Genomic DNA, 9,672 nt, shown 5'->3' on the forward strand with positions numbered 1-9,672 from the left:
GCGGGGAGGAGGGAGAGGAGGAGGAGTGCGGGGAGGAGGAGCGCGGGGAGGACGCCGGGCAGGAGGAGAACGAAGCTACAGCCCCCGCTCCGCCCCGCCCGCCCCCCAGCCGCCTCCCCCGGCTACGCCCTGGGCGGTCTCTGGGGCGCCAGCGCGCCCCTCGCTCGCCCTTGGGGAGCATGTGCCCACCTGCCCGGGCCCACCCCGGAGCCGGGTACCGGCGGCGCTCCGTGCGGGGTTGGGGGGCGAGGGCGGCCTCTCCGCGGCGCCGCAACTCAGGGCACTTGGTGGCCCCAGCGGCCCCACTGCCCGCTGAGATGCACGCGGGGGACAGAAGGCCGTCGGTTGTCCCCGGCGAGGGTGACAGCCAGACCCGGGAAGCTGGGTTGCAGCGGACGGGACTCTCACCTGCCTGGGACAAGTGGGGAGCGAGTTGCCCACCCCCAAAAACGCGCCACTGGAAAGTCTTCAGGAGCAGAGGCCAATGTCCCCGCATCGTGCTTGGAAAATTCCTGCTTGAACTTGTTGCGACCGGGTAAACAGGCTGAGGGCAGCGCGAAGGCAGCCCCACTTTTCCGTACCTGTGAAACAACTGTGTTTGGGCCTTAAAGGAAGCCCACTTTACCGAGAGGATTTTTTGGGAATTGGAAATACACCACTAAGGGGGTGCGAAGCGTCTCCTGGCCAGGGAAGGGCGATGGAGAGAGGAAGAAATAGGGACCGTCAGAGTTAGAAACAGGGTTTTTGGGTTTTTTTGCTCCGAGAATTTTAACTCTTCTGCTAGGTACTGATTCTAAAAGTAATCATTCTCACCACCCCTCCCAGGAGCTGCGTGGTTCCTTCCACCCACTCTCCCTAACACATTTTTCGCTTCTGTGTTTTCTTCTGTGGTGGCAGTTCCAAACTTAGCGTGTAGTTTTTATTAGTTTGTTTTCATAACATTTTATTGTTCTAGGTGAAAGTTCACGCAGCACACCAAGTTCCCATCTGACGACTTCATGTAGGTGGTTTGAAAGTGGTTCCTAAATCCGGGAACAGATCCTGAAGGTAGGTAGATCAAACCCCTGGTTTTACGATTGATAAAACGGAAAAAAATCGAAGGCTGCTGAGATTTTCTCTTCCCCACCTTCATCTCATGGCCAACACATGGAAATGCCTAAGGTAAGTGTAGTGTATCTGAATTGTATACATAATTACTATATATAATGGGCACAGTTTCACTTAGCATTTATGAATGTCCGTGTTTACATCACACCACAACCATGCTGAAGGAAATTCTATTCATTAGTAGTTGGGAAAAAAAATAAAGTACTGATATGTATGAATTCAAAGAAATCTAAGATCTTATGTCTTTGGTATTATCTTTCTGTGACTGGATTAAACAGTAAACTAATCTTCTCTCCTGAAATAGCTGTTGTAATACACCAAATCACTTTATAGTGCATCCCCAAAATAGTTATTGATTAAAAAATGCATAGAAAATATCAGTGAAGTTTCTGTGGGACTTCACATAATTGAAATGAGAAAATTTCTGACCCAGAGAAGTATCACTTTATTTATTTCTTTATAACACTGTATTTTGGTGGAGCACATTATACTCGTACTTTATTGGGTATCCTGTAGAGTACATGAATAGAAAAATGAAGTGTCCCTGGAATCGGCAACTTTTTCTGTGGGTTCCGTCCTTATCTACCGATCAGAAGAGACGGAAAACGAGAGTTAAAAGTCCCGATCAGGATTGAGAGGACACTGGTGTGTCAGTGGCAAAAGAGCTGGTTTCATTCCTGGCCAATGACCTCCCACACAGCCACCACCCGGCTATCCGCGGAGGCTTTGCGTGTTGCTGTTGCCGACCAGGTTTCAGCAGAGCTTCCAGACTAAGACGGACTAGGAAGAAAGTCCTGGTGATCTACTTCTGAAAATCGGCCAATGAAAACCCTATGAATCACAAAAGTCTGATCCGAAATCCATCATGGGGATGGTGCAGGACTGGGCAGCATTTCTTTTGGTTCAGTTTTGCGTAGGGTCACCATGAGTTCGGGGCAACTGGAAGGCAGCTGACAACAACAAGGGCTGAAATAGTCTCTCAAAGACAGCGAGCAAATCAGTGACTGCAGGTCAATAGAGACTGTTAAGGAATGAAGAGTAAGGGGTCACATTTCCCCACTGGAGCCAGCCGAGAAAGCGCACGTGGTGCTTTATTAGATACTAGATACAACAGCGCTTACGCAGCTTCTCTTCTGACAGCCTCACTGCTGAGTCTACGCAGTTTTCACCTCGTTAACCTTTTCGGAAGAACATGCAGGTGTAACATCTTCGAAGCAGACTCTGTTTATTACTTCTCTAAAAGGTTGTTTAATTGTTCATATTTGTAATACAGTGAAACCTGACAGCCGGAGCTCGACTAGCCTGCCTTATTTTTCTGAGTCTCGGAAGCTTTCCGCCTTTGACAGGATGTAGTCTTACCACTTTTCTATCGCCTGTTTTAGTGGGAAATATTTGCGTTTTCCTTCTCTGACAGGTTTCCACCTTCCGGCTTTTGCAGGTTTTTACTGTAAATATTTATGGAATAATCTCAACACATATTTAGCCATTTTTAAGGGCACTACTTACTATTATCAAATTCTCCAAAGGTATCGCTCTTATCTTTAAAAAAAGAAAAAAGCCTAGGTCAGGAGGAATCGCTCTAAAGCTGTAGCTGACAGTTGATCTCTGCAGAGTCCCTAATTAGACAGGCATAAGCATGCCTGAGTGTAAGCTCTTTGGTGGGTAGCCAACCTCTAGAAACCAGGCTTTGAGGAGAGTGGAAGAATAACTTCTATTTTTAGGAATAGACAGCCTTTGATTTTTCTCTCTCTCTTATTTAGGGCTATTCACTCACAGGAAAACAATTTGAAGATCATATACAATCAAGAAGAAACTTCGCTGGAGATTTGCTCTTTAGTGAGAAGGCGTAATTCACCAATTTAAATGTAGATATTCTGTAATTGCAAGAAATTGTGAGTTTCATGTAATAAGTGATAAAACTGTTATGGCCGTTGATGGGAAAGAGTCAGCCACAGCAAAGAGAGGGGGAGGGCAAGACTAGGGAAGAAAAGGGAAGGGGACAAAAGCTTGCGAGTGGCCATCTAAGCTACATCTATTGGTCCCATCCTGTCCAAAGGAGAATGAAGAAAACCAAAGACACAAGGAGAAGTAATGGACCACGTGAACCACAGCCGCTACCAGCCTGAGCCCAGAAGAACTAGATGGTGCCCGGCTACCCTCACTGACCGTTTTGACAGGGATCACAATAGATGGTCCCAGACACAGCGGGAGAAAAATGTAGAACAAAATTTAAATTCACAAAAAAAGACCAGACTTACTGGTCTGACCAAGACTAAGGAAACCCTGAGACTATGGCCCCTGGACCCTGCTAACTCAGAACTGAAGCCACTCATGAAGCCTGCCTTTCAGCTAAAGATTAGACAGGCCTATAAACAGCCCTGGTGGCATAGTGGTTAAGAGCTTGGCTGCTAATGAAAAGGTCGGCAGTTCAAATCCACCAGCCGCTGCTTGGAAACCCCGTGGGGCAGTTCTACTCTGTCCTGTACGGTCGCTTTGAGTCGGAACCCACTCGATGGCACCCAGCAACATAAAACAAACAATAGCACATGTGAGGAATGTGCTTCTAAGTTCAATCAAGTATACGAGACCAAATGGGCAAAAACGAGAAGGCAGAAAGGGACAGGAAGAATGGACGAATGGAGCCTGGGTTGGAAAGGGGGAGAGGCTGACACATTAAGGGGTCTGCAGCCAGTGTCACAAAACAATCCGGGTATAAATTTTTGAATGAGAAACCAATTTGCCCTATAAATTTTCACCTAAAGCACAATTAAAAAAGGGAAGGGATCAGCCTGGATAAGAAGGAGGATGAGGGGAGCATCTGTGAAGGGGAAAAGACCCCCCCTCACCTGGTCCACCCAGTTCCTGAAAATCCTAACTCCATTCTTACAGGGCTCTGCTGGGACGCTCCACCCACTCGGCAGCCTGTCAGAGTTCTGCACCCCTCAAATCCTCTGCCATCAGACATGATCCCGTGAAGGAAACCTAGTCTTCCTCCTCTCCTCTAGCTAAGATCTAACTGAAACCAGTCCCACAGATTCTAAAGTCCCCAAACCTTACATCTATCTTAACATTAGGTTAAGGCTCAAAATCTTCCTCTTATTTTTCAAGCTTTACTAAAATGTTCACTTACTCCTTTTCGTAATAGGAATGAAGAATGGCATGCCAACAGAGCCTAGGGGGACACAGACCCACCCTATGTCTTGGGAGCATCAAACCAAGCCAGACCAGTTGCGGTGCAGTTGATTTATAGTTTGTGAGTAATCTGGAGCGGAGTGGAATAGAATAAAAGATAATTTTGAAGGCTGAATGATGCCTCCATAGCCCTGGTGGTGCAGTGGTTAAGAGCTGCTAATCAAAAGGTCAGCAGTTGGAATCCACCAGCTGCTCCTTGGAAACCCTATAGGGTCGTTTACTCTGTCCTGTTGGGTCGCTATGAGTCAGAATCAACTCGATGGCAATGGGTTTGTTTTTTGGTAAGGATGCCTCGATGTACAGTCGATTGGGTGAAAACATTGGGAAAATTCTAAAGTGGGAACAATTAACTGTCTCTGCCCTACCTTGCCTTTCAAGTGTGCTGCGATCCCCATGATTGTATTCATGGTTCTTGCCACTAGATGGCAGGCGTACACCAAGCAGTGAGCTCTCTTGACAGCTTTTCGTAGTGATTTCAATAGCCAAGTCAGCTCTCAATTATAAATGATAACTTTGTGGCCAATTATACATAATTATAACTAATTATCATTATGCTATAATTATAAAAATAGTATATTATAATTTCTGGACTAATGATTAATTAATAAAAATACCAACCGTATTTAAAAAAAAATTAAAGTCTTAAAAGAATATCTTCCTAGATAACGGATCACTCTGATTCTGCTTCCACTTCTTTGAAGTTTGCAATAAAGCTAATATTTTTGGAATTAAAATTGGAAATTTGTATTTAAATAAATGCTTTTACCTGCACCGACCCCTTTCCTCCCTACCCCTAAGCTGGGAAAAGGCAGTGTCTGTGATCCCAAAGGAGCCCTGGTGGCGCAGTGGTTAAGAGCTCGGCTGCTAACCAAAGGGTCAGCAGTTCAAATCCATCAGCTGCTCCTTGGAAACCCTACAGAGCAGTTCTCCTCTGTCCTGTAGGGTCGCTGTGAGCTGGAGTTGACTCTACAGCAACGGGTTTGTTTTTTTGTCTTGTTTTTTGGTTTATGATCCCAAAAGGTGGTCATCTATTCCTGTCCATGAAATGGCAGCTGTAACATAGATCTTTATGGGGCAACACAAGGCACAAGTTTAATGAGAGATCATTAGAAGCAGCTGTTATTGAGCCAAGACTTCACAGTACCCAATGGCAGCAGAATCCTGCAGTACGGTGGCAAGCTTCCATTGTTGTCAAGGCCAGCGATGACACCCTAGACCGACTGTTGTTCCTGGCAGGATCTTGGCCAAGCATCAGCTTCCTGTGCTCCAGCCCGAGCCTTTCTTCAGGCTTCCTGTTAATTCCGTGGGATGTCTACGAACCTGCAAAAACATTTTTTGGATACATCAACTAGAGTCAACTGGTGTTCACAACCAAGAGGTCTTCCCGGCACATAGTTTTAGGTTCATTCTGCATCCCACATCTCACAGGGTCAGCTGTTCAGCTAACGGCTGAACAGAAGTAGGGATACAGGCATTCTGGGGATGGAAGATCTTTCTTGGCCCTTCAAGCCACACTCGTTAGACCTGCACTGTAGCGCAGTTCCTAAATTTAAATTTAAATGAGTTAAAATGAAACATTCATTTCCTTTGTTGCACTAGTCACTTTTCCAGTGCTCATAGACACGTGGGGCTAGTGGCTACTGTATTGAACAGGGACAATCTAAAACATTTCTGTCCTCAAAGGAAGTTCTGTTGGACAGCACTGACTAAACATTTCACCTTGTCTGATTCCTCATACCAAACACAACAACAAAACAACCCCGTTGCTGTTGAGTTGATCCTGACTCATGGTGACCCCATGTATTTCAGAGTAGAACTGCTCTCCATAGGGGTTGCAAGGCTGTGACCTTTTGGAAGCAGATTGCCAGGCCTTTCTTCTGAGGTGCCTCTGGGTGGGTTTGAACAGCCAGCCTGTTGGTTAGTAGCCCAGTGCTTAAGCATTTGCACCACCCGGGGACTCCCGATGACTCATAAGGTAGGCTTTATATTTATAAATGGGAGGGGAAAAAAGACCTCTCTCTAATTCTAACTCTACTGTTTTACAGAAACAAGAAATTAAGGTAATAGGAAGTTGACACGTTTAGGTTTACGGTATCATGAACTTTCTGCCTTTGAAGATGTGAGTCTACAGAGCAAGGATCAAGTTGAATCTTAACAGAGGGATAAGAGGTAGCACTATAGATTATTCAGCCAGAAGCTTGTGTACAAATGATTGCTTCCAAAGAGAAGTCAAGTATACACAGGGAGAAACTATACAGACTATTACACCCAAATTCCTATAAACCAATACACTTGAAGATAATAACCGTGTTCCTGGATGATTCCGGCCTTGAAGCATAGAATCATCTCTCTTCATCCATTGCCCATAAGCAACATTTCTATCGGTTGAGCAGACGATCACGGAGGGCACCTGAAGAATAGCTGGCTGTCTTCAGCTCTGTCTCTGTCAAGCCGTAAGCTAGGTTACTCAGGTTAGGCTTCTGCAGATGTGAGAGGAGGCGGAATTAACATGCCTATCCCAGTGGTCTGTACAAACCCACCGTGGGTCTGGCTCAAGGTGCTCTCTTCTCCCGAAAACAAAACATAAACACCATGATTTTTAAATCTTTAATTTTAGTTAAGTATTTCCAAGAGCTGTCAAATGTTTTAAATGTAACTTGGGGAAAATTACTTGATGATCAAGCTCACATTGCATTATTATAACTGCATAAGCAAAAAATCTAACGAGGGCTCTCTTTGCCTTTAGCAAGAGCAGGTAAAATCAAGAATAAATATTTTATGATGGCATTTAGCTTAAAAGGCATGTTGCCTTCAGATTTATAGTAGAAGATTTGATTGTCAGTGATTTTTCTATCAGCTAGAATCTATCCAGTGTTACGTCCTATAGTTCAGAGTCTTTGAGTCTATCATTATGTTCAAGATAAACTTGGATGCTCAAGGTGCTGAATTTCTTTGGATTATTTCACTGGCAGTTGAAACGCTTCTCTGTTATTTATATTTCAGTCTCTTTGACAGGGGGTCATGCTGTGAAATGCTAAGTTGGTGGTAGAATATCAATAGTCTTTATGTGTAGAATATGAGACATCTGTCTATTTGGATATTTTAAACACTTAATATAGTGGTTGGGACTCAGTCCAAATGATTAGAGTTTTTATTTCCATGTTTTAAACATTACAAAATACCAAGCTTGCACTGCAAATTTTCATTCTTTTGTTTTCCCTTGAATACAATATGAAAGATACCACTTTTGAATTTCCAGAAAGTAGAAAGGAGTTGACAGCTTAATATAGTCGCTTTGTGAATTGTTGGAAAAGTATGTTGAAAAGTATCATAATGTAGACCTTACGGTTTTAAAATCTTTTTAATCGATCCGAAAGGTAAGCTGGACTTTATTCATACATGATGTGATAATGAACTTTTCCAGGGGTAAAAATAGTGACCTATAGGAATTTATACTTACTTTCTAATTAGCAGCATCTTGGAATACGAATACACATATGATCACAAAGCATTACATTCAAGTGACTGAAATGAATGTTAAAAATATCAATGCTCCATTATTTTGTTAAAGGTAGTAAGCATTGCAATGAATTATGCTTCTTCAACACTGGAATAAACTGTCAAGTTTAGCTAGAAGTACTAATTAATTTGGTTATAAAAAGGTCAGTTATAAAGACCATCATTAGGAAGCAGTTAAAGGTTTACAAAGTACAGAAATCATGAACATATTGAAGCTGCTCAAATATCGTCAGGAACTTTTCAAACTTCCCATAGTGTATTATTTAACAAGTGTTTGTTGATTGCCTTCTGTGTTCTACTACACGTTGCCTTTGAGTCGATGCTGACTCATGGCAACCCATGTGTGTCAAAGTGGAACTGGGCTCCATACGGTTTTCAATGGATGATTTTTTGGAAGTAGATTGCCAGGCCTTTCTTCTGTGCTGCCTCTGGGTGGGTTTGAACCTACAACCTTTTGGTTAGCACTGTGCGTGTTAACAGTTTGCACTACCCAGCGACTCCACCTAAGCACTGTTCTTGTTGTGTGCTGTCAAGGAGGCTTGGTGGTGCACTGGTTAAGCGCTCCGCTGCTAACTAAAAGGTGGGTGGTTCCAACCCGCCAGCCTCTTCGAGGGAGAATAGACCCAGTGATCTGCTCCTGTAAAGATTTACGGCCTAGGAAACCCCCTGGGGCAGTTCTACTCTGTCCTATAGGGCCGCTGTGAGTCAGAATTGACTCGGCGGGCAATGGGTTTTGGGTTTGTCCGATGTGATGAAACATTCTCATTTGGAATAACGTTAAATTTCCTTCCAGAGAAATTGAAGAGAAGATGGTGAAGTTTTGTGATGTTTGCACGGCAAGAACCTGGTCATTTCTCAGGCTATGTATTTGGGAATGTAACCGAAGCACCAGTGTTAGGAGTTGGTCTTCCCCAGGGGCCTGAGACCAAAAACTGTGGGTTTGAGGTTTAGCACTGCTATCTACTAGCTGTGTGATCTTAAACAAGTTGCTTAAATTCTCTGAGCCTCCATTTCTTCAATAAGAAAACTAGGAATGTTAACATGTGAAAATCTTTTAATAATCCCATGCACGCATCCATTCAACACATTTTGATAATGCACTTCCTATACCCGAGGTATTATGCTAGGTCAGGGTCATACAGTGTGCAAAAAATCAAAACAAACAAGGAGTCTGCCTTAGTGAAGTTCACAGCACAGCTAAAGAAAACGTCCTTTTCTACAGCTCCTGTCTGAATGGGGTTGAATACGTAGGGACTTTATGAGCTGGAGCCGGCTCGTAACCGCAGCCATCACAACCAGAGGTTCACAGAAGTTATCCTGCCGGTTTGTCTACTGTCTACACGGACATAAAACCTAGTATAAATACGTACATCAAGACTCAAGAGTCTGTTTGAATTGCCGTGACCTAAGTAAAACGCAGGCAGTCTGTTTGGGCCCAGAAGTGAAGACGCCAATAACGAGTGTGATATCTGGCCATGCTTCCATCAACTTTTTGACCCTGAAATGTATATTCCTCATCTATTGCCAGTGTCAGTTTTAATATAAAGATATAAGTTTTTTGCAACAGCTTTGCAATTCTCTTATCAAAGGAGAATATCACCCAGCTGTTTTAAATAAATCCCTGTGCTGGATATTTCCATTTGCTCCTCTAGATCCATTCTCTACCTTTCTTTGTGTTATGGGGGGGCTCATCTTTAAGGACCCCCTCATCTTCTGGCTTATGGTTGGTGCAATCAATGAGAAGCAAGGCAGGTGACCCAGAGGATGAGACGGGGTGTTTGTTCACCACCCCTACCCTGAACACGGAGGATCACATCTCCTGCCCACTACAGCTACTCCCTCCGTTTTCCCCTT

The sequence above is a fragment of the Trichechus manatus genome, unplaced genomic scaffold (assembly GCF_000243295.1).
Source record: "Trichechus manatus latirostris isolate Lorelei unplaced genomic scaffold, TriManLat1.0 scaffold00099, whole genome shotgun sequence".
Lineage (NCBI taxonomy): Eukaryota > Metazoa > Chordata > Mammalia > Sirenia > Trichechidae > Trichechus > Trichechus manatus.